Source organism: Lactuca saligna, chromosome 6, assembly GCF_052625555.1.
Source record: "Lactuca saligna cultivar CGN05327 chromosome 6, ASM5262555v1, whole genome shotgun sequence".
Lineage (NCBI taxonomy): Eukaryota > Viridiplantae > Streptophyta > Magnoliopsida > Asterales > Asteraceae > Lactuca > Lactuca saligna.
The window spans coordinates 78,860,616-78,886,426 of record NC_136422.1 but is presented as its reverse complement, the minus strand read 5'-3'; the positions used below and the strand labels follow the sequence as shown (position 1 = coordinate 78,886,426).

Below are 25,811 nucleotides of genomic sequence, written 5' to 3'. Positions count from 1 at the left end.
GGGTATTATTATGTTTATTAAGTTTTTTTCAAGGTTTCATTGGATATGTTTTCCAGTACTCACCTAAAAAGGCACTATGATGACTACTTATATGAATGTTTAGTGTATAATTTCGTTTTTTGATTTGCAGTGCCAAAAGTTTTTAAGATTTGGGCGATTCTTTAATCTTTGACTCTCTGCCTATCTCTCCACTTGTTGGAGCAAAAAGTTCTTGTTAAAAAAATATTGATTTACTTTTTCTAATTTGTTGTATGTAAGTTTTAAACAATAACAATATTTTAATGGTTTTGAGTCCGGTGTGCTAGGTGTTGGATTCAACCACAGATGTTCACCTGACCAACGTCTATCTCTCAACTACAATTCCTCAATCATCAGCTCTCCGCTATTCTTTTTACACAATGTTATTTTTGTTTCACACGTTCATATTTATGATTTTGTTATATAAAATAGTCATGTATGTCTTTTTATATGTTTTTATGTTGGATGTGTGGGTATTTATGCTTTTTCATTGCAGAAGAGAAACCAATGGTTTTTTATCAATGTTGGTCTCTAGTTTGTTTTTTGTTTTGTAATATGTGACATATTGATTTGGTTTGGTTGTCTTTAGATTCAACGAATAGGATGAAGAGTTAGATTATGTAAACCCCTTGTGATATAATGAAAATGAACTTAAAAGGGTCAACCACAACCACACAAGTATCAAGGAAAAAACAAGAATCTATGACTCTATTTCATAGGTTAAGCATATAATATATTTCATTATATAACAAAATAATATTACCTGATGTTGATACATAAACTGACCCTCTTAAACTTGACTATCCGCAACCACTTCTCCACCACAATTTGTTCTACTACCACAATCTCTTTCGCTCCCACAACCATAATCTGAAGATCTCGATCAAAACTATCCATCCGTAGTGAAGATTTCAGATATATCATCTAACTTGTCTTTTATGGTTTTTTTATCCAATGGACATTTCATGGTCACATTAAGTTAGAAGTTTATTACTTGTTTATTTCCAATGCAACTCTTTGAGTCTCTATAAATAGAGACTTCATCTTCATGTAATATACACCTTTAAACATCTTTGAATACACATCTCTACTTATCTTGTCTTCTATCTCTTACCTTCCTATTATCAATCTATAAGATCTTTCTGAACTTTCACTCCATTTATTAAGATCGTGTTCTTATCCAGTCTTTGAGACTCCTTTCACTTTAACAAATGTCATATACTAACTTGTGTTTGAATGCAAACCTAGTTAAGAATCAGTTTAATGTTTACTTGATATATAACATGTTGTCATTTATAGCTCCTTTACTTTACGCACCTTACATTTCCGCAACTAACTATCTAACAAATCTAACTTCTTATTATTGTTGAGCTTTTATGATCCTTTGAGATTAACTTATTCCACAACTTTATCTTGTAGTAACGTTTGTTTAAGTCTTTCTCAAAAGTTTTTCTCAAAACAATTGGTATCAGGGCCAAAGTGGATGCTTTTTAAACATAACTCGGATTTTGAAAATACTTCTATACTACTGAAGTTCATCTTTCCTGAAAAACAAACAAACAAAAACACAAAGGAAATATGGCACAAGCTTTATCACTAAACGTTTCCAACAGTGTTGTAGGTTTGAACAGAGCTCTAATACTTATGGCAAATGAATATCATCACTGGTCACAAAGGATGGTGAGGTATCTTAAAAGACTTAGAAGAGATGTGTTGGAATAAAAACTTCTTATAGATCGTTAGATTCAAGCAGAACAATAAAGATAGAGAATTGATGAACACAAGAATGGTTTAACTGATGTCGAATGATTAACTTAAACACCTCAAAAGAGCTCGATTAAGAACTTCGACTGTAGAGGTGTTTAGGGTTACAAAGCAACAGGGATAATAAATGACTATATTATCTTAGGCATACATGCATGCACTAAATATATATATATATATATATATATATATATATATATATATATATATATATATATATATATATATATATATATATATAACGTAACCCTAATCTATAATCACGGTTGGACAGGCCCATACCGGATATACAAAATAATGGCCCATGACACAACACATAATACCCAAAAATCTCCCCCTTTGCATCAATGGAGTTGAGATCTTAGTTTGGTTGAGCTACAACAGAATTCTTGACCGTCTTGAACACACTCGGTATGATAGCCAAAGGAGTATGCCTGAATGTGATGTACCACCGAAGCATGTCTGTGAAGTTCTTCTTATCTGAAGCAGAATTCTCCTTACACCGAAGAACAAGATTTATAATGAATTCCAAGCAATCGGTGGAGAACAGGTGCTTGTCAACAAGAGCAAACAGAAACTTTTCACCTTTGGCTCTTGTGAAAATAACAGTGAGGTGAGCAGAATCAATCTGACCAAGATGCATTTTGTTGACATCTCCTGGCTTTACAGTAGGCTTCACCGTCGGTTTCTTCCTTAAAACATAAGTTATTTCCTGATCCATCTTGGCAATTTCATGGATATAGGAAGCCAACATCCTCTTCAAATGATTTAGGATCGGCTCATACTCTTTTGCATTAGAGAGCAAGATATTAAACAGTAGGATCCAATCATGAGGATTTAAATTGGGAAGATCTATCAGGTAAATCAAAGAAATCGAGTTATCTGAACCTCGAGATAGTTTCAATTGAACATTCATGAACTTCCCTGCAGGAAAAGGCTTCAGCACCTTGACCGTTGTAATTTTCTATGCGCTCCAGGTCAGGTACTGAGGCTGACTGAACTGGAGATAAAAATCAATAAGTTCTTGGTCGATTTGAGGATGAGGTGAAGGGACTTCAACAGTCGAATCAAAACAACAAAAAATGAATGCCTTTCATGTTATAGGCATATCAAATTGTGAATCCCTCATATTATCAAAATCAAACGAAGTCACAGGTTCCAGCCAGCAAGTGCTTGGGAACTCTATACCTTCTTAGATCAGTGTTTCCCTAGTCTAAGGAGGGAACACCGTCTTTTTGAAACTAAGATCATCATCCTATTTTTTCTTCTTTCTTTCTCTTTCTTCTTCTTCCTTTTCAACTCGAAAATTGTCGTCTATCTCCTAATCCCTTTTCTTTCTCTTTAGGATCTCAGATATAGTTTCTTGATCTTCTTCACTATCATCATCTTCCCCAATGACATGTTTCTTCTTTTCTTTATTAACAGAACCCGAAGCTACATTATCCTTCAGTTCGGTTTTTTTGGTCACCTTCGGTTTAACAAGATGAGCATTCTTTAAATTACCTTCTCCCCTTTGTTGTGAAGTGGCCATCTTTCTCCGAAACACCCTTCATTTCTCGTAAGAGTTCAATTGCTGGAAGGAGTTTGGAGGTTAGATGATTTTGAATGGTAAGCGTAAGAATCGGGTCATGAGCTGGAATCACATTGTGCAGGTGAGTAAGAACATCCCCAGCATAGCTTCGAAAAACCGCACGCTTCATTTTGAACAACGAAATCTCTCTTTCTGATCTGGAAATTTCAGCCTTCTACACTTCATTGAGAGCAATCTGTTGAGCAAGATCATATCGTAGTTTCCTTTCCACCTAGAAATCAGCATTTAGCTTGTCTAACCGAGAGTCAAAAGATGCCAGAAAGGTCTTGTTATCAATAAAAACATCAGAACGATGAGTATCAAATTTGGTGTGTTCTCCTTGAAGAGACTGAGATAGGGAAGCCACCGATGCATTCACCTTAGCAACGTTTGTCTCAGCATGACCCTTGAGAGAGTCAAGGAAAACCTTGGAATCATGAACAAGGTTTTTGACGTCAACTGTAGCGTTCTTGCACAAAGAAGTAGAATCATCCACAATAGCAGTGCATTTGTCGATGGACTCATGATACTAGTGCAAAGTTGTATCCAGAAAGGCTTTCATTACTACATCGTTGCACTTCTTAGATGACTCAATCAATGCATCAAACTTTTCATTAACTTTGTCTATCTACTGCTATGGTCGATGGAGCAGCTTCATCCTCATCACTTGGGATTCTGTATGGACTGTAGTAAGTAGAATCAAACTCAAATTCATCTCCTCCAAGAACTGGATTAGAATCAGTGGAAGGAGGTGGGGAAATTGGTTCGGTTGTGACTTTAGGAGGATCTTTAGTCTTCTCCCCCACATCAGATGTGTTGACTTTTACTACAAAATCTTTGGTAGAGGTGATGATAGGTGTGGTGGTGAAAGTTGCTTGGGAAAAAATAGGAGGTGGTAATTGAGCAGTAGTGATAGGAGTAGCGCTGGCAGGCGGTGGTAGAGAAATTGTAGAGGAAGGTTGTGATATAGGTGGAGGTGGAGGTGGAATCGAAACCTGAACAGTAGACTTTGGTGGAGATGGAGGTGGAGTAGGAATAGAATCATTAACAACATCCTTTGGAGTTGGAGACCGAGGAGGTGTATTCCACCTCCTCGAAAAAACCTTCATTTTGCTCTTCCTCTTCCTCACCAGCAGACTGCTCATCATTCTTTTCTGAATGGAAGGTGAAGGAGTTTATTTTCTTCATGACATTCTCTTCACTTTCTTTGGAGCTGAAGAGGCACCTGTTTCACTTATTCTTTTCTTGGACTTGGCTGGTTTAGACGAGGGACCTTCGGTTGCATCTTTCTTGGGAATGGCTTTCTTCCCTCTTTTAGCGGGCTTCTCAACCTCATCCAGAGCAGCTTGCATCTATAGAGTCAATTTGCGTGGACTTTTGGGAGGAAGCAGTTTGTATTCTGAAATTACTTTACTCTTTCCAGAGACACACCGGTACATAGTTTTCGGAATAGAACCGTTTGTAAAGAACCTGGTTGGATTAGCTACTATTATCTTCTTAGTATGAAAGGCTAAGACATATGAGAGCAAAGCATCCTTCATGACCGGAATATCAAGAGAGTTCATAGCCCTTTGAGTGACAAGAGTCCAAAAACAACCACACGAGATTTCTGATTGCTTCTTTGAGGAGTTCAAGCTCTGCACCAGTTGGGTCCAGATGAATGAACCATAGTCCAGGTTGAGTCCATTGTAATGAACATACAAAATCGTCATAAAACACTTGTTCGAACCATCAGACCCACCAACACGCTCAGCTAATCCCTTGTGAACAAGATTGAGTAACCCATTCCATTGAGGAGGTAAGCATGATTTCTTGAATTTGGTGAAGGTGGTAAGAACCTCAGTGTAGCCCATCTCATAAAACATCGAAAATAGTTGAGTCGTAGTGATGAAATCCGGAGAGATGACTCAAGCACCTACAGCAAGCCCTAGCAGTGAGCAAAATTTCCCTTTTGAGATGGAAGCCTTGTGAGTAAGAATCTGAAAGTAGATTCTATCCTTGGTTTTGATGTAAGTCGTTGTATAATACACCTGGGATAGCAACGACATTGGAATAGATTCCACTTGTGTAAGAGTGATTACCAGAGGAGAATACTTAAGACATTCCATGACTTGAAGCATGTACGAATCATACAGGATTGGAGTCATCTATATGATCATGTTTTGATTGGGCTTGATCATAAGCAATGACGATGATGCAGTTTGATCTTGAAGTGATGAAAATTTCGTCATTGTTGACTCGTGAAGAAGATGAATAGTTTAATAGCGTTGGTGTATTGGAGAGAATTTGAAAATGGTAAGAAGTTACAGTGGTGCGAGAGTTCCTTTATATACGTTTGCTAGGAGAGATAAAGAATATGCCACAATGATGAGAAGATCTCTGAATAAGTGTAACAACCCGTTATTTCAAGTCAGTAAAAATCAAGTCCTGTAACCTCTTTGAGAAAAGAATTAGAATATCATCGAAAAATGAAGTATTCAAAAACTCTATTCGGAGTACACTATGTGGTAGTTATCGTCTTAAGGTTTCCAAACATATAAATAACACAAAAATCCGAGTTATAACGAAGAAGTTATGATCATTCTAAGTTTTCCGACAAAAACCGGCAATACGAAGTTGCGTAAAAACGCAAAGTTTCAATAAAACACTTTCCGACCTTAGGTGTCTAAATGAAAGTCGTAGATATCGTTAAACTACAAACATGCATAAAAAGAACGCTCAAATCGGACATCGTATGAATAAGTTATGAATTTTTAAAGAAATTCCTTAATCACGTCATTTTAATAAATAAATAATAAAAATAATTCCGGAATTTGCCAACGGAATTTAAATGAAAGTTGTATATCGTAGTCTCACCTTCGCGAGATTATAAAGAACGTCAAAAACGGAGTTCGTATGAAGGAGATATGAATTTTCGAAGTTTGATAAATAATTTATATATAGTTTTTATTAAAACTTCGGTATTATCCGAAGGGGAGTCAGCTTCCTCATTCGAGGTACGCGCTCCGTACCCCTGTATACCTCGCGTACCCGAGGAACTTGGCCTCAAACCGTCCACGTCGCCCTATGCGAGGCACCCGACCCGCCCGTCCGACCCGCCGTCCCATCCAACCCGACAGCCTGAGCCGTCCCATCCGAGGCCGAGGCAGTCGAGGCTTCGGTCGCGTACGCGCTGCGTACGAGCATACGCCCTGCGTACGAGGCCTCTCAGGCCCCCCTATAAATAGCATGCGAGGGTTCCCGGGAAAATGGCCCATTCTCTCTCCTTTTGCTTGTGTTTTACCTCGTTTTCCGTGCCCGCACTACCCCGAAGCCCTGGTCATTTTGTGCATGTCCCGAAGGTCGATTTTACTCCCGAGGAATCCCGAGATTTCCGAGGAAAATCCATTTCCCGAGACGAAACTCTGCCCGGTTTTCCATCTTGCTATCTTCAAACTTTCAAGTGAGTTCATACCCCTTTCAAACACACTTTAAATACATTTTAAATGCTTTTATACTCTTTTAGGGGGGGGAATACAAGTAAACATACGGTTATTATCGTGTATTTTATAAAGTTTCACTTAGCTTGTTTTACTGAATAAATCACTTGGAACTCATTACTATTATGGAAAACTCTTGTCATACTTTGTGTGCATTAGACTTATACAAAGTATATAACGATTTCAAAGTACCTTTCATTGCTAAGTTGTTTTATACATTCTAAAAACTTATGATTTTGATTTGTCAAACATTGTGAAAAAGGATAAACTTTGCATAGAAAACTATCACTTTAATACGGGCTTAATTGAGAATCCATGAGACGTGTATATCTTCAAACGTTACTTTTCTTTATTAGAAAGTAATGCTGCAAGTCCTGTCTATAACCAGAGTCTCCCGTTCGGAGAACGTGTCAAATGTGTATAGATTTATACGGGAAGTCATGATCCCACGCCCTGACTGTTAGCTACAGTCCGTCTTTTGGGGTGACAGTTGTCATAACGCTGCGACGCCTGAAGAACGTCGTTACAGACATATTATGTTTAGTATGGTTATAAAACTCATCGGATATACAATTATTATGGTATTATGCTTTTATGAACGAGTAGCTATTAAAGCTATTCTTCATCTAACAAATGCGATCTTCGTATAGCTTTATTATATAAAACTATGACACAACTTTTGAACGTCGGTTTCTTGCAAAGTTTTGGTCTTAGAGACTGCCATTTATGTTAGGAAAATAAGGGATTTTCCTGGTGCAATTATTTACAACTTATAACACGAACATTCATATGCATTTCATACTTTTATAAGAAAATAAGGGTTTTTCTTGGGAAACACAACAACTCGTATCTCAACCATTAGGGAAAATATGGGATTTTCTGGATTTAATACATTCACTTTCAACAAAACAAATCACAACTCTTTACATTTGAAATGCTGCGTTTTCTGGAAATATACACCCATTTTGGAATGGCATCCAATTTTTCTAAACTACTTATGAACTCACCAACTTAATTGTTGACACTTTTTCTTTGAAATAACTTGTATTCTTTGGGAACTGCTAAGTAGGTTTGGGAATCAACTTTTGGGATTAACGCGCTGGCGTTAATTACTTCTTTTGAATGATGTTTATGTATTTATCTTTTGAACATGTAATGAATACAATTATGTAAACATCTTGGAAACTTTAATATATATGGTGGTGTGTACTTTCCTTTCTATGAACTGTTAGGATACTGAATATGACGTCATCCGCCCCCGAACGTTTCCGCCGTTCTGGTTTGGGGGTGTGACAAAAAGCGCCTAGAAAAACGGGATTTGACATCCTGGTTTCCCCATATAGACGTCATACGTCGAAGGTTTAGGAACCGTTTCAAATTCATGCACCCATTATTGAACTTATCCAAAAACGCGTTTCAACTTCTTATTCATTTAATCGACCCGATCCATTTTTCATTCACGGTATAGAATACCACTTTCACTTCCATGAATATGTTTAATGGTTAGAGCCGAAAGTAAAAACAACTCATAATTGTCACGTACCAGAATTTTGGAAAATCATGAAGATTTTCGTGTGTTAGGGTGCCAAAGTATAAGAAATAAAGCAATAACTGTATGGGATATGAGTGATGTTGAATACGACATAGAGCAGAGGATCTCGGGCACGAATCTCTTCCTTCAAAGTCAAGAGAGACTTCAAGTGCTGGTGTGGTTTCCCGTGAGAATACGATCAAATGTTTGTTAAGAAACTTTGAAAGGCTTCTTTTTAAACATAGGCTCTAGTGGGTGGCTAATCATCAACCGAACTCCGATACTTAACATAAGACCGAACGTTGGATGAAGTACTTGTGAGACCGATGTGGTCTATTGAACAAGTATGTTGGATATTTTTGAAGTAATAGGATTTATAATAGAAATCTCGAAAATAAAAACTAACCTGGATCTTTTTGGGAAGAAATGTCTTAGTGTTAGACAGTTTCATAAAGTTCACGCAAGAAAATAAAAGAGACTTCATTAGGTAACTAGTGAGTTCTTGAATATAAATATTCACCGTTAATTCAGAATTGGTGGTGGATGTTGGGTCTCACTTATCACGTTGTCTATGCATCTAAGATCATTAACTCAGAGTTCATATAGCAACTATGTACTTAATACCTATTAAAGAAGAATAGACAAACAAACCACACACAAGAAAAATAGAAAACAAAACAATAGAAAATATAACAAGAGATAACTAAAACATAAAATCTTTTTCGAATTTCAAATTTTCTGAAAAAAAAATAAATACATCAGTAAAATAATTAAAAAAAATATATTTGGATTTTTGCAATTTCTTAAAAACAATAAAAACAGAAATGAGCAAAAATAATTTTGATCATATTAGAAATAAAGAAAAACGAAAAAATAAAGCAACCAAAGATTCAAAAAGAAAGTATACAAAAAGGTACAAACGAACTTAAACCTTAAATAATTTGAAGCTAAATAAACTGAGAGAATAGTTCATTTTAGTCCCCAAAATTAAGGAGTCGAAATAAGCGGAGCGCTCAGTTCATTTCGGTTCCCTAAAATTCCGGAGTCGAAATATACCAAGCGATCATTTCATTTTGTTTCCCAAAAATTAAGGTTCCGAAATAAGCAGAGCGTTCGGTTCATTTCGGTTCGCTAAACTTCCAGAACTAAAATAGATCGAGCGTTCTCTCTATTTCGCTTGCCTAATTTTTCAGAGAGAGGTTTGAGGATTCGGTACCGACTCTGCTTCCATCATTCCCAAACCATGCAAAATTTTATTGAAGCTTGCTTGTGGTAAGGCTTTTGAGGATTCGGTACCGACTCTGCTTCCATCATTCCCAAACCTTGCAAACTTTTATTGAAGCTTGCTTCTGGTAAGGCTTTAGAGAAGAATTCAGCAAGTTGGTCTGAGGACCAAACAAAATGGACTTCCACGTTTCCATCTTCAACATGGCCCTTGATGAAATGGTACCTTAGTGAAATATGCTTTGTCTTTGAGTGATGCACTGGATTGTGACAAATTCTTATCGCGCTTTCAGAGTCACAATAAAGAGGAACCTTCTTCATACTCATTCAATAATCTCTAAGTTGACCTTGTATCCAGATTACTTGTGAGGTACATGAGGCAACAGCTATGCACTCAGCTTCGGCTGTTGAGAGAGACACACAAGTTTGCTTCTTGGACTGCCAACGAACAAGTTTACCATCAAGGAACTAGCATCCTCCAGTTGTGGTCTTTCTATCTAGACCACATCCACCAAGATCAGCATCAGAAAAGACTTGAACAGAGAACCCGGACATTGTTGGATACCAGAGATCGAGTGACGAGGTTCGCTTCAAATAGCGAAAATATTCTTCACTGCCACCATGTGAGGTTCTCTAGGATTAGCTTGAAACCTGGCACAATAACAGACAGAAAACATAATGTCCGGTCTATTAGCAGCTAGATACATGAGAGACCCTATCATTCGATGATAGAGAGTCACATCAACAGCAAGCTTTTCCAGTGATGATGTTAACTTAGTGCCAAACGCCATGGGAACCTTCACCTTTGAGTCTCCCGTCATACTAAAATTTGCCAATAGATTCTTCGTGCAGGCCTCCTGGTAAATAAAAAATACCTTCTGGTCCCTGTCTTATATTCAACCCAAGAAAAAAGTTAATTGGACCCATTGCGGTCATTTCAAATTTACTCTCCATCAGCTTCCTGAATTCAGCTGTTAAGCTAGGATTCGTGGAGCCGAAGATGATATCATCGACATAAATCTAAACTATCATTAGATGTTCGCCTTCTTTCTTGCGAAAGAAGGTTAGGTCAACCGAAACTTGCTTGAATTTAGGCATTTTTAGAAAGTGAGTTAATGTTTCATACCAGGCCCTTGGTGCTTGCTTCAGTCCATACACAGCTTTATCCAACACATAGCAATCATTAGGATATTTTTAATTGATGAACCCAGGTGGTTGCTCAACATACACCGTTTATTCTAGTTCTCCATTTAGGAAGGCACATTTCACATCCATTTAAAAAACTTCGAAGTTTTTATGAGCAGCATATAATAGAAAGATTCGAACCAATTCCAATCTTGCTACAAGAGCGAAGCTCTCCTCATAGTCTATTCCTTCTTCTTGGTAATATCCCTTTACCACCAGCCAAGCTTTATTCTGAATGACATTTCCCTCTTTATCCATCTCGTTCCTGAAGACCCATTTCAAACCGAACACAGAAGCATCCTTTGGTGTGGGAATTAGTCTCCAAACTCGATTACGTTCAAACTCATGGAGTTCATCTTGCATTGCCTGTACCCAATCGGCATGATCAAGTTCAGTATTGACCATTTTGGTTCGATTTTAGAGATAAAATAATTAAACATGCATAATTCAACATGTGAGAATAATGGAGTTTTCTTCGATTTCAATTGAGAGCGTGTGAGAACCCCCTCAGATCATTTACCACATATTTGTGTTTTGGGATGATCCGTAGTCTATTTTTTTAGAGGAGGGTAGTTCAGGTCATAAACAGGATGCAACTCTACATTAATCTCTTCTTCAAATTCTGATTGATCATCTTAGTCATTTGTATTTGCATTCTCCCTCTCAAATGGAGAAGCGTATCCCATGTCAGGTTCAGGAGTCTCTCCCTCGGTTGGAGTGGGATGCTCTCTTATAGTTGGAGTTGGGTTCTCTCCTTTGACTGGACCATCATGTGTTGGAGTTGGATGCTCCCCTTAGATTGGCAGTTCGGTTGTGTTGGTGACAGTTGGACCCTCCCCCTCAAACATTGAGTTATTGTTTGGAGGATCTGTTGTGGGTTAACTTTCAGCTGCTTTAGGAGGATCTTTTTCCATATATTTTGAAGCATCATCGATGATCTTCTTCAGATGGTCGATTTTGTTGTCTACTGCTTTCGCCTCTAAGAGTATGGCCTTTTCTGGTTCGTAGAACAGCCTTTTCTGGAAATATTTTCCCCGTGATATTCTTGTTTGTTTGAACTTTCTTCATGTAGTTGTCATCAAATGTTACTTAGTAGGTTTCTTTAATCTGTTTGAAGTGTTTATTCGAAACCCTGTAAGCCTTTGAAGTAAGTGAAAAGCCAAGAAAGATTCCCTCGTTAGCCTTGGCATCCAATTTATTTCGGTTCTCTTTGGAGTTAAAAATGAAGCATCTAGAACCCAACACGTGGAAAAACTTAACATTGGGCTTCCTGTTGTTCATAATTTCATACGGAGTGATGGAGAATCGCTTGTTAAGTAAGGATCGGTTCTGAGTATAGCATGTAGTAGCAACAACATCAACCTAGAAATATAATGCGAGTGAAGCGAAGTTGCACATAGATCAGGCTGTCTCACACATCGAATGGTTTCGTCTTTCAACAATTCCATTCTGTTGTGGGGTATAGGGAGCTGAGAAGTTGTGAGAAGTTCCCTTTTCGGCCAGAAAGTCTTCGAACTCATTATTATTGAATTCAAGCCCATTATCGCTTCGAATGTTCCTCACCACCTTTCGCAGTTGAAGTTCAACTTGCATGACGAAAGCTTTCATCTTGGGAGTCACCTCTGACTTCTGTTTAAGAAAGAATACCCAGGTGAAGCGTGAAAAATAGTCTACTATAACAAGAATGAACTTGTTGCCACCAATGCTTTCAATAGCCGAAGGTCCACATAAGTCAATATGTAGAGGTTCGAAAGCTTCAACGATCTCGGTATTGATACGTGTAGGATGGATCATTCGGCTTTGTTTACCCATCTCGCATGCTACACATAGGTGTTCCTTATCAAACTTCAGAACTGGAAGACCTCAAACATGATCACCAAGCACCAACTTATTAATATCTTTAAAGTTTAGGTGCGATAGGTGTCGGTGCCATAACCAGCTTTCGTCAAAATTCGCCTTGGACAGCAGGCAAATAGCTGGTGTTCCTTTAATTGGACTAAGATTTAGGTGGTACATTTCTCCTTTTCGTTCAGAATTTAACAATACTCTTTTGTATTGCCTTTCGATAATTTTTGACGCTTCATCATCGAATGATACTTTTAGTCCGGTACTGTAACAACCCGTCATTTCAGGTCATCAAAGATCAAGTCTTGTAACCTCTTTGAAAAAGGGATTAGAATATCATCGAAAAATGAAGTATTCAAAATCTCTGTTTGGAGTACGCTATGTAGTAAATATCGTCTTAAGGTTTCCAAATATATAAATAACACAAAAATCCGAGTTATGACGAAGAAGTTACGACCATTCTAAGTTTTCCGACAAAAACCGGCGATACGAAGTTACGTAAAAACGCAAAGTTTCAATAAAACACTTTTTGACCTTAGGTGTCTAAATGAAAGTCATAGATATCATTAAACTACAAACGTGCATAAAAAGAACGCTCAAATCGGACATCTTATGAAAAAGTTACGAATTTTTAAAGAAATTCCTTAACCACATCATTTTAATAAATAAATAATCAAAATAATTTCGGAATTTGCCGACGGAATCTAAACGAAAGTTGTAGATCTTAGTCTCACCTACGCGTGGATATAAAGAATGTCGAAAACGGAGTTCGTATGAAGGAGATATGAATTTTTGAAGTTTGATAAATAATTAATATATATTTTTATTCAAAACTTCGGTATTATCCGAAGTCTGAGTCACACAAGTACGCCCCGCGTACACGAGTACGCCTAGCGTATTCAAGGCCTTGGCCTCGGATCGTCCACGTCGACCCTATGCGAGCCTACCCCCCCCCCCATCCCATCCGAAGTCCGAGGCAATCGAGGACTCAGTCATGTGTGACGTACGGGTATACCCCGCGTACCGAGGCGGTTCCAGCCTCCTATAAAAAGGATGCGAGGGTTCCCAGAAAAATTGCTCATTCTCTCTCACTTTTCTTGAGTTTTGCCTCGTTTTCCGTGCTCGCACTACCCCGAAGCCCTGGTCATTTTGTGCAAGTCCCGAAGGTCAATTTTACTTCCGAGAAATCCCGAGAAAATCCGCCTTTTCAAGCCAAAGTCCTGCTCGATTTTTGTCACACCTTCTTCAATCAATCAAGTGAGTTCATACCCCTTTCAAACACACTTTAAATACATTTTAAATGCTTTTATACTCTTTTAGGGGGGGAATACAAGTAAACATACAGTTATTATCATGTATTTTATAAAGTTTCACTTCACTTGTTTTATCGAATAAATCACTTGGAACTCATTACTATTATGGAAAACTCTTGTCATACTTTGCGTGCATTAGACATTATACAAAGTATATACGGATTTCAAAGTACCTTTCATTGTTAAGTCGTTTTATACATTCTAAAAAAACTTATGATTTTGCTTTGTCAAACATTGTGAAAAAGGATAAACATTGCATACAAAACTATCACTTTAATACAGACTTAGTTGAGAATCCATGAGACGTGTATATCTTCAAAAGTTACTTTTCTTTATTAGAAAGTAATGCTACAAGTCTTGTCTATAACCAGAGTCTACCGTTCGGAGAACGTATCAAATGTGTATAAATCTATACGGGAAGTCATGATCTCGCGCCCCGACTGTTAGCTACAGTCCGTCCTTTGGGGTGACAGTTGTCGTAACGCTGCGACACCTGAAGAACGTCGTTACAGGAATATTATGTTTAGTTTGGTTATAATACTCATCGGATATACAATTATTATGGTATTATGCTTTTATGAACGAGTAGCTATTAAAACTGTTCTTCATCTAACAAATGCGCTCTTCGAATAGATTTATTATATAAAACTATGACACAACTTTTAAGAATGTCGTTTGCTTGCGATTTTCGGTCTTAGAGACTGCCAGTTATGTTAGGAAAATAAGGGTTTTTCCTGTATACAAACCAAACAAACAATAGGCAAATAAGGGATTTTCCTGGTGCAATTATTTACAACTTATAATACGAACATTCATATGCATTTCCTACTTTTATAAGAAAATAAGGGATTTTCTTGGAAAACACAACAATTCATATCTCAACCATTAGGGAAAATAAGGGATTTTCTGGATCTAATACATTCATTTACAACACAGCAAATCATAACTCTTTACATTTTGAAATACTGCGGTTTTCTGGAAAATATACACGAACTTTCGAATGGCGTACATTTTCTCAAAACACTACTCATGAACTCACCAACTTAATTGTTGACACTTTCTCTTTGAAATAACTTGTATTCTCAGGGAACCGCTAAGCAGGTTTGGAAATCAACTTTTGGGATTGACGCGCTGGCGTTAATTACTTCTTTTTGAAAGATGTTTATGTATTTATCTTTTGAACATGTAATGAATACAATTATGTAAACATTTTTAAAACCCTTTATATATGTATGGTGGTGTGTACTTTCCTTTCTATGAACTGTTATGATACTTAATATGATGTCCTCCACCCCCGAACGTTTCCGCCGTTCTGGTTTGGGGGTGTGGCAGATTGGTATCGGAGCTTTGTTTATAGGGAATTAAGTATATCAAAACCATTCCTTTTTGGTATACAACTATAAACTCCACTGGGCAAAAACACTCTGAGAAAAGTCATACTTTTGAAGTTAAACTTATTTAGTTTTAAGGTAAGCATGCACTCATTTCATACTAATAACAGTTTCATATCGAATAACTCTATAAGTATTATAAATAAGTTGTGTTGTACAGGTACGCCTTTGGACATGTAATCGGAACTGGGACGAATATAGCCTGATCAACTATATTTATCCGAGAACCAACGTATGCCAGGGAGTGTCTGCAATGGACAACAAATTTAAAACTTACCAAAAGCACATCATTACATAATACTAAGGGAGTTTCTGTGTTGTCATCAACCATTAAACTTAAGAGTAAGTTTCATGTGCTCTAGCTTATAGTAAATTCTTAACCCTATTCTCGTATAGACTAAATGGTAGGATTCCATCACCCCAATGACCCATACTACGCCAACCAAGGTAATGGAGGATGGATCGAAGAAGATCCTGAAGAAGACGAAGAGCCTATAGAGTTGGAGGAAGGAGATGACTCTGGCATAGATTCTGAGCCAGAAATTATCAATCCACCAATCCCACAACCTCCCGTCCACGTGAGGAACTTCCAAGGACCCACTCCTGTGTGGGGAAGTCACCTCCATCATTGGAGCCAACAACAACGCTTACGCCCTCCCTACGACATGTGCCGAGACTTCTATGATGTCAGAGGCGGGGGATCAGCAGACCGAGCACTTTCGGTCTTGGTTGGAAAACTCGCCAACCAATGCTATCAATCCGGAGTGCAAGCCAACCGAATCCGAGAGGTCAACGTGGAAGTACAAATCCACACGGCCGACATCAACCGCCTGGAGATGTTGCAGAACGACATCCACCTTCACGCCGAAGCATTTCAAGAACAAGCAAATGCAGCCTTCGCAGAACTGAGGGAACAACAAGCTGCGTTTGATAGGCGCCTCATGGAGTCAAAGCAGTCCGACACGGAGTCGAGCTCCAAGCGCAAACCACACCGCAAGTAGTACTTGCCCGACTCTCAATTTTTGTTATAAATTAGGACTTCGGATAAAAGTATTATTTTTTTTATTTTCTGTATCGGAGACCTTTAGCAAGGTCAAAAACTTTTGTCTAAGACCCCGCTGTAACACAACTATATATTTAATATATAGAAGGGCATATCCCTTTCTTGTTGTTAATTATGTGTAGTTCATTCAATTCATAAGTACATCTATTCAAACTTTATTTTCAAGCTCAAAACCTAATTTCTTAGATCTATTAAAAATTAACTCAATATCTTTCAACTCTAAACTACCAAAACTTATAAATCTTTCATTTTCTTTTGGCAGCACGATGCCTCCTCGTCCAAACCTAAGGCCCAGACCGGGCACGGCACCACCCCTACCATCAACGTATGATCTGGCCACGGTCCAAGCTGCTATCACAGCAGCAATAACTGCAGCCCTCTCACAAATAAACTCCAATGGAAATGGAGGGGCAGGTAGCAGCACGAATCATTCAAATCATGGAACTGGTTGTGGTCAAGTAAGAGAATGTACTTACAAGGAGTTCTCTAACGCTAATCCAAAAACTTTTAATGGAATTGGAGGAGTCATTGCGCTAATGCAATGGTTCGAAAAGACCAAAACAGTTTTTGAGATCTGCCCATGCCAAGAAGCAAGCAAGGTTAAATTCACTGCTTGCACCTTCATAGATCGAGCCCTCACTTGGTGGAAAAGCCATGTGAATTCGGTGACGCTCACTGTCGCCAACGCCATGAGTTGGGAGGATCTTAAGGTTCTACTACTGGAAGAATACTGCCCAAGAGGCGATGTGCAAAAGCTTGAGCAGGACCTCTAGAATCTGAAAATGATTGGGTCTGACCTAGTCGCCTACACAGCTAGGTTCAACGAACTCGCTGCATTGTGCCCTACCATGGTCAACCCAGAATCAAAGAAGGTTGAAAGGTACATTTGGGGGTTGTCACCCCAGATTCAAGGGCATGTCCTAGCTTCCAACCCTATTACCTACAACAACGCTAAACGCTTGGCTCAGCGACTCATCGACCACGGAGTAAAACAGGGTACCATTGCAGCAACCGCAAATCCATCTAAGGAGACTCAGGGCCAGAGTAGGCCTTGGAACAAGAGGAGGGGACAAACTCTCCAGGAGAACCCCAAGAAACAACAAGTAGTAGCAACCCACGCTATGACAATACCTGCCAACCCTGCCCCCACAAGCTCATATAATGGGAAACTTCCTACGTGCAACCAAAGCAAATTCCACCACCACGGTCCATGCCATGATCTTCAATGCACCAGGTGCAATAAGAAGGGACATATAGCCCGCTATTGCAAAGAGCCAACCCAGCCATCTGCTCCCATTGCTAATGCCGGAGTAAGCCGTGCCTGCTTTGAGTGCGGAGACACGGGGCACTACCGCAGGGAATATCCAAAGACAAACAACCGGAATACCGGCGGAAGAGGCCGAGTTTTTGCAATGGGACAAGATGAAGCCATTGCGGACCCCACTGTTGTTACGGGTACGTTTCTTCTAGATAACTCGTATGCATGCATTTTGTTTGATAGTGGAGCGGAAAGGAGTTTTGTGAGTCACGACTTTAAAGGCCTGCTAAAATCAATACCACAATCATTAAGTGAACCATTCATAGTAGAAATGGCCAACGGGAAAACCGAAGGCACTAAGGAGATATACTTAAACTGCACCCTAACTTTAAACGATAATCCCTTTTCAATCAGCCTCATGTCAGTCTCGATTAAGAGTTTCGATGTCATCGTTGGCATGGATTGGCTGAGTTCTCATCATGCGGACATTTTATGCTACGATAAGGCCGTTCGCCTTAATCTGCCAACCGGCGAAACTTTCATTGTCTTGGGAGACAAACCTAGTACCACTCTTCGTATCATCTCAAGTATCCAAGCTCAGAAATGCCTACGCAAGGAGTCTCACGCGTTTTTGGCACATGTTGTAGATGTGAAACGCGAAGTCCAGGACGTCAAGAATGTGTCCGATGTATGCGATTTTCCCGACATTTTTTCCGAGGACCTTCCGGGAATACCTCCCGCGAGACTAGTCGACTTCAGAATCGATCTGGTTCCCAGAGCTACCCCAGTAGCCAAAGCACCCTATCGATTAGTCCCGGCAGAGATGCAAGAGCTATCCAGCCAACAGAATGAGCTACTTGGAAAAGGATTCATCAGGCCGAGCTTCTCGCCATGGGGAGCACCCGTGTTGTTCGTGAAAAAGAAGGATGGATCATTTAGAATGTGCATCGACTACCGAGGACTCAACAAACTTACCATCAAGAACCGATACCCCCTACCCCGAATCGACGACTTATTTGACCAACTCCAAGGAGCCAACTACTTCTCCAAGATCGATCTGAGATCGAGATATCACCAGCTGCGAGTCCTGGAGAGTGATGTTCCCAAGACGGCCTTCCGAACGAGATACGGACATTACGAGTTCGTAGTGATGTTGTTCGGACTAACCAATGCCCCGGTCGTATTCATGGATCTAATGAATCAGGTATGTCGTCCATTATTGGATAAGTTTGTAATAGTATTCATAAATGACATACTCATTTATTCAAAGAATAAAAAAGAGCATAGTCAACATCTGAGGCAAGTCTTAGAGACGTTATGGACTGAGAGACTGTATGCAAAATTCTCAAAATGTGAGTTTTGGATTAGAAAGGTGGACTTCCTCGGTCACGTGGTCAGCAAGGAAGGAATCCACGTGGATCCATCAAAAATCAAGGCTATCAAAAACTGGTCTGCACCAACTACACCAACAGAAATTCGCCAATTTCTAGGTCTTGCTGATTATTATCGAAGGTTCATTCAGAATTTCTCCAGCATCGCAAAGCCTCTTACCGCTTTAACCCAGAAAGGTGTGACCTACCACTGGGGAGAAAAGCAAGATGCTGCGTTTCAGACCTTGAAACAGGCCCTTTGCAGTGCACCCATCCTTTCTCTCGGAGGGGACCTAAGATTTTGTGGTGTATTGCGACGCTTCGAAGCAACGGCTGGGTTGTGTGCTAATGCAGAGGGGAAAAGTTATTGCATATACCTCACGACAACTAAAAACGCATGAGGTCAACAACACCACTCATGACTTAGAACTTGGGGCGGTGGTCTTCGCTCTTAAAATCTGGAGACACTACCTATATGGTACCAAGTGCACTATCTTTACAGACCACAAGAGCCTCCAACACATCTTCGACCAGAAGGAGTTAAACATGAGACAATGACGTTGGGTCGAATTGCTTAACGACTATGACTGTGAGATTCGCTATCATCCAGGAAAGGAAAACATCGTGGAGGATGCCCTTAGTCGTAAGGAGTACTTTGGCCGAAGAGTGAAGTCATTAGCCATGTCGATCCATTTGCACCTGTCAGCACAAATCAAGGAAGCTCAAATAGAAGCCTTGAAACCCAAAAACGTGATGGGTGAGACCCTTAGGGGAATGGACAAGAACTTAGAAATCAAGAGTGACGGAGCACACTACCTCATGAACCGAATATGGACACCCAAGTTTGGTGGATTCAGAGAGGTAGTTATGAGTGAGGCACATAAGACTCCATACTCCGTACACCCCAGGTCAGACAAGATGTATCAAGATCTCAAGAAACTTTACTGGTGGCCAAACATGAAAGCGGAGATAGCTACATATGTGAGCAAGTCTTTGACTTGCGCCAAGATAAAAATAGAACACTAGAAGCCCTCAGGGCTACTCCAACAACCTGAAATACTTAAGTGGAAATGGGAGCAGATTTCCATGGACTTCATAACGAAACTGCCCAAAACTCAGGGAGGCCAAAATACTATTTGTGTGGTCGTCGATAGATTAACCAAGTCCGCTCATTTCTTACCGATCAAGGAAACTGATAAAATGGAAAAGCTATCGAGAATCTACATCCGAGAGATCGTACGACTCCATGGAGTGCCAATGTCTATCATCTCGGACAGAGACAGCAGATTCACTTCCAGATTCTGGCAATTATTACAAAAAATCCATGGGAACAAGATTGGACATGAGTACAGCCTATCACCCCCAAACTGACGGACAGGGTGAGAGGACGATCCAAACCTTGGAAGACATGTTGCGAGCATGTGTAATCGACTTTGGTAAGGCATGGGATGTCCACTTACCTTTGGTCGAGTTCTCTTATAACAATAGTTATCATACTAGTATCAATACTGCTCCATTTTGAAGCCCTTTACGGCCGTAAGTGCAGATCACCTCTGTGCTGGACGGAAGTGGGCGACACACAATTAGCAAAAGGTCTAGCCCCTGATAGCACCCTCACTGGTCTGGAGATCATCAGAGAAACTACTGAAAAGATCGTGCAAATACGACAACGACTGAATTCCTCAAGGGATAGGCAAAAGAGCTATGCAGAAAAAAGACGTAAACCCTTGGAGTTTCAGATTGGCGATCGTGTATTACTGAAGGTCTCACCCTGGAAGGACATGATACGCTTTGGAAAACATGGGAAGCTAAATCCTAGGTACATTGGACCCTTCAAAATCGTTTCAAGAGTTGATACAGTGGCCTACAAACTCCGACTTCCAACCGAGTTTAACAAAGTACATCCAGTATTCCACGTATCAAACCTGAAGAAGTGTTTGTCCGACGAAACACTTGTAATTCCACTCGATGAGATCGAACTACATGAAAATCTTAACTTTGTGGAAGAACCCGTCGAGATCATGGATAAGGAAATTAAACGAACTAAATAGAGCCGCATTCCAATAGTAAAGGTCCGATGGAATGCTAAGAGGGGACCTGAGTTCACGTGGGAACGAGAAGATCAAATGTAACAGAAGTATCCACACCTCTTCCTCAGCCCCTAAAACTTTCCTTTTGTATTAAAATTTCGGGACGAAATTCCCTCTAACGGGGGGATGATGTAACAACCCGTCATTTCAGGTCATCAAAGATCAAGTCTTGTAACCTCTTTGAAAAAGGGATTAGAATATCATCGAAAAATGAGGTATTCAAAAGCTCTGTTTGGAGTACGCTACGTGGTAAGTATCGTCTTAAGGTTTCCAAATATATAAATAACACAAAAATCCGAGTTATAACGAAGAAGTTATGACCATTCTAAGTTTTCCAACAAAAACCGGCGATACGAACTTACGTAAAAATGCAAAGTTTCAATAAAACACTTTTTGACCTTAGGTGTCTAAATGAAAGTCATAGATATCATTAAACTACAAACGTGCATAAAAAGAACGCTCAAATCTGACATCGTATAAAAAAGTTATGAATTTTTAAAGAAATTCATTAATCACGTCATTTTAATAAATAAATAATAAAAATAATTTCGGAATTTGCTAATGGAATCTAAACGAAAGTTGTAGATCTTAGTCTCACCTACGCGTGGATATAAAGAACGTCGAAAACGGAGTTCGTATGAAGGAGATATGAATTTTTGAAGTTTGATAAATAATTAATATATATTTTTATTCAAAACTTCGGTATTATCCGAAGTCTGAGTCACACAAGTCTCACCTACTCAAGGCCTTGGCCTTGGATCGTCCACGTCACCCCTATGCGAGCCTACCCCCCCCCCCCCCCCGTCCCATCCGAAGTCCGAGACAGTCGAGGACTCAGTCATGCGTGACGTACGCGTACGCCCGGCGTACGAGCGTACGCCCCGCGTACCGAGGCGGTTCCAGCCTCCTATAAAAGGGATGCAAGGGTTCCCGGAAAAATTGCTCATTCCATCTCACTTTTCTTGCGTTTTGCCTCGTTTTCCGTGCTCGCACTATCCCGAAGCCCTGGTCATTTTGTGCAAGTCCCGAAGGTCGATTTTACTTCCGAGAAATCCCGAGAAAATCCGCCTTTTCAAGCCAAAGTTCTGCTCGATTTTCGTCACACCTTCTTCAATCAATCAAGTGAGTTCATACCCCTTTCAAACACACTTTAAATACATTTTAAATGCTTTTATACTCTTTTAGGGGGGGGATACAAGTAAACATACAGTTATTATCGTGTATTTTATAAAGTTTCACTTCACTTGTTTTATCGAATAAATCACTTGGAACTCATTACTATTATGGAAAACTCCTGCCATACTTTGCGTGCATTAGACATTATACAAAGTATATAATGATTTCAAAGTACCTTTCATTGTTAAGTCGTTTTATACATTCTAAAAAAACTTATGATTTTGCTTTGTCAAACATTGTGAAAAAGGATAAACATTGCATACAAAACTATCACTTTAATACAGACTTAGTTGAGAATCCATGAGACGTGTATACCTTCAAAAGTTACTTTTCTTTATTAGAAAGTAATGCTGCAAGTCCTGTCTATAACCAGAGTCTCCCGTTCGGAGAACATGTCAAATGTGTATAGATCTATACGGGAAGTCATGATCCCGCGCCCTGACTGTTAGCTACAGTCCGTCCTTTGGGGTGACAGTTGTCGTAACGCTGCGACACCTGAAGAACGTCGTTACAGGCATATTATGTTTAGTATGGTTATAAAACTCATCAGATATACAATTATTATGGTATTATGCTTTTATGAACGAGTAGCTATTAAAACTATTCTTCATCTAACAAATGCGATCTTCGAATAGCTTTATTATATAAAACTATGACACAACTTTTAAGAACGTCGTTTGCTTGCGATTTTCGGTCTTAGAGACTGCCAGTTATGTTAGGAAAATAAGGGTTTTTCCTGTATACAAACCAAACAAACAATAGGAAAATAAGGGATTTTCCCGGTGCAATTATTTACAACTTATAACACGAACACTCATATGCATTTCATACTTTTATAAGAAAATAAGGGATTTTCTTGGAAAACACAACAATTCATATCTGAACCATTAGGGAAAATAAGCGATTTTCTGGATCTAATACATTCATTTATTACACAACAAATCATAACTCTTTACATTTTGAAATACTGCGTTTTTCTGGAAAATATACACGAACTTTCGAATGGCGTACATTTTCTCAAAACACTACTCATGAACTCACCAACTTAATTGTTGACACTTTCTCTTTGAAATAACTTGTATTCTCAGGGAACCGCTAAGCAGGTTTGGAAATCAACTTTTGGGATTGACGCGCTGGCGTTAATTACTTCTTTTTGAAAGATGTTTATGTATTTATCTTTTGAACATGTAATGAATACAATTATGTAAACATTTTTAAAACCTTTATATATGTATGGTGGTGTGTACTTTCCTTTCTATGAACTGTTATGATACTGAATATGATGTCCTCTGCCCCCGAACGTTTCCGTCATTCTGGTTTGGGGGTGTGACAGGTACCCGCAACCAATTGAGATACACTTATGAGATTGTGTTGCAATCCTTCCACGTACGCTACTCTTCGAAATGTGAACTCGGTGTTGGTTATCATCCCATATCCTTTGATTTTTCCGTAAGAGTTGTTGCCATACTTCACACATCCACCATCCTGAAGGGACCGAAACTCCCTTAGCTCTTCCTTTCTCCCTGTCATGTGACGTGAGCAGCCACTGTCTATGTACCATTCACCATCGAACTGCTCATCACTTACAATCCTCAAATTTAAGCAGATTTAGGAAGCCAAAGTCTCTTAGGCCCTGGTGAGCTTTTCACAAAAAAGGGAACAACAACAGAAATATCAACAAGATAAGTTTTTTTTATTAGTGTGGTTTCGTCTTTTTTCTTTTGATTGTGTACACTTTTATTTTATTTTTATCTTGTTTAAATTGCAGTATACTAGACGGTGTTTTGTCAGTTGGAATATTTTTTTAACCCTAGGGTTAGCTACCTTGTTCTTATTATTGATATATGCATCTGAATCAAGCTTTCCCTTCCCTTTAACATCCTTTGTTGAGTAAGGCTTTTGTTTGGAAGAAGCGAAACATGTCCTTCGGTTCTCAGCCTTAGTGTTGGGACCGAAGCATGATGTTCGGTTCTGAACTCTATTGTTGAAACCGATACTGGATGTTTGGTTCTGTCCTTTTGTGTCGGAACAGAAACTAGATGTTCGGTTTTGAGCTCTAGAATAGTATGAGCTGGGACTGAAAGAGCCACGGTTAGGGTTTTGAGATTGCCAAAACCTTTTTCTATCATTCATAATCTTCATGTGTCTCTAATTTCTTTGGCGTTTCTGTTCATCCAGCTGCTTTTGAGATTTATGAATGTTGAAGTTTGATTTTGGCTTCTCCGTTTGAGCTTTGGTTGTATTGGAAGATACATCGGGTGTGTTCTTCGGCTCTTCTAGTATCTCTTTTGTCCCACTTGATCTTGGTTTGTCAAAGCTTGAGGGTTTGTTGATGGGTTTGGCAACATATCTACCCTTTACCCTCCATGAGGTTCGCTCTGATAAGCCGACGGTCTCGTTTGCATTATATAGGACCGGGCCATAAATAATCATCACACCCTTCAGCATTGTCTTTGTCAACCAGGATTTTCAGTTCTACTGTTTGTTTTTCAGTGACCACTGTAACAGCATAAACTTGATTTAGCATGGTTTAAACTTTCTGGTAAACCATTGCCTTCTCTTTGAGTTTCTTTGACTTGTTCTTTTACAAGCGACCATATTCAACCGAGTTCTCAGATATAAGTGGTTTCTCGATTTCGCTCTTCAAAAACTCAGAGCAATCAACTACATCTTCCACGGAAATTTCACTCATCTCACTCTCCTCATCAAATTCAGACGTACTTTCTACATTAATTTTATGTTCGGTCATTAAATTGGCGTTTGAGGAGTAAAATGATTGTATGGTTTCTATCTTAATTTTCAGCCTATCATTTTCATCTAAGAGTTTTTTAAGCATGCATTTGTGTTCCTTATAGTCAATGAAAGTCTCAATTTTGTCCAGACCGATTTTATAAGTGATGGAAGTCTCTTCTAAGGACATTATGGATTCACATTCAGCAATGACCTCATCCTCCTTAAACTCAAGGAAGGGTAAGATCATCTTATGAATCTTTTTCCCTATTTCACAATCAAAATGCAATTGAGTAATATTAGTATATAAATGTTTACCAACCAAGTAAAAAATGTTTCTTTGTTTCAAAAACTTTAAATTGTCTCGCTGTAAATAAATAATCTCATCCCTAGTCCTAGTTAACTCCGTCTCCTTCAGCTCAATCGACATGCGTCTATCCTCACTCTTCGATGACTCCCTTCTACGTTGGTCAGTTAGCTTAGAGTTCGTTAAGCGAGTTTGCATGAGACTACTACTTAGATTAGTTAATTTAAATTTAAGTTCATTTAATTCTTCTTCATAATTTGTGACGGGAACTTTAAGAGAGTCAAGGATGAATTGTATCTTTTTGATCAACTGATCACAGTCGTTGATCCTTTCATTCACGGGCTTTGCAGCAAAACACTTGTCCTCCTTCAAGCTCGGCTTCTTACGCTCGTCTTCTGTTGGTACTCCTATAGTCACCATCAAGCACTTACCAACTGAACTGTTAACTCCCTCTCTCGCGACATATGCTCTACCATGTGTGGGCTTCCTCACTTCTT

The 25,811-nt window shown here is 39.1% G+C and overlaps 1 pseudogene; it reads right to left on the bottom strand.

The window, feature by feature from the left end:
• Positions 1-10,861: 10,861 nt before the first annotated feature.
• Positions 10,862-11,176, bottom strand: LOC145002744 (putative mitochondrial protein AtMg00820 pseudogene; annotated as a pseudogene).
• Positions 11,177-25,811: the final 14,635 nt, after the last annotated feature.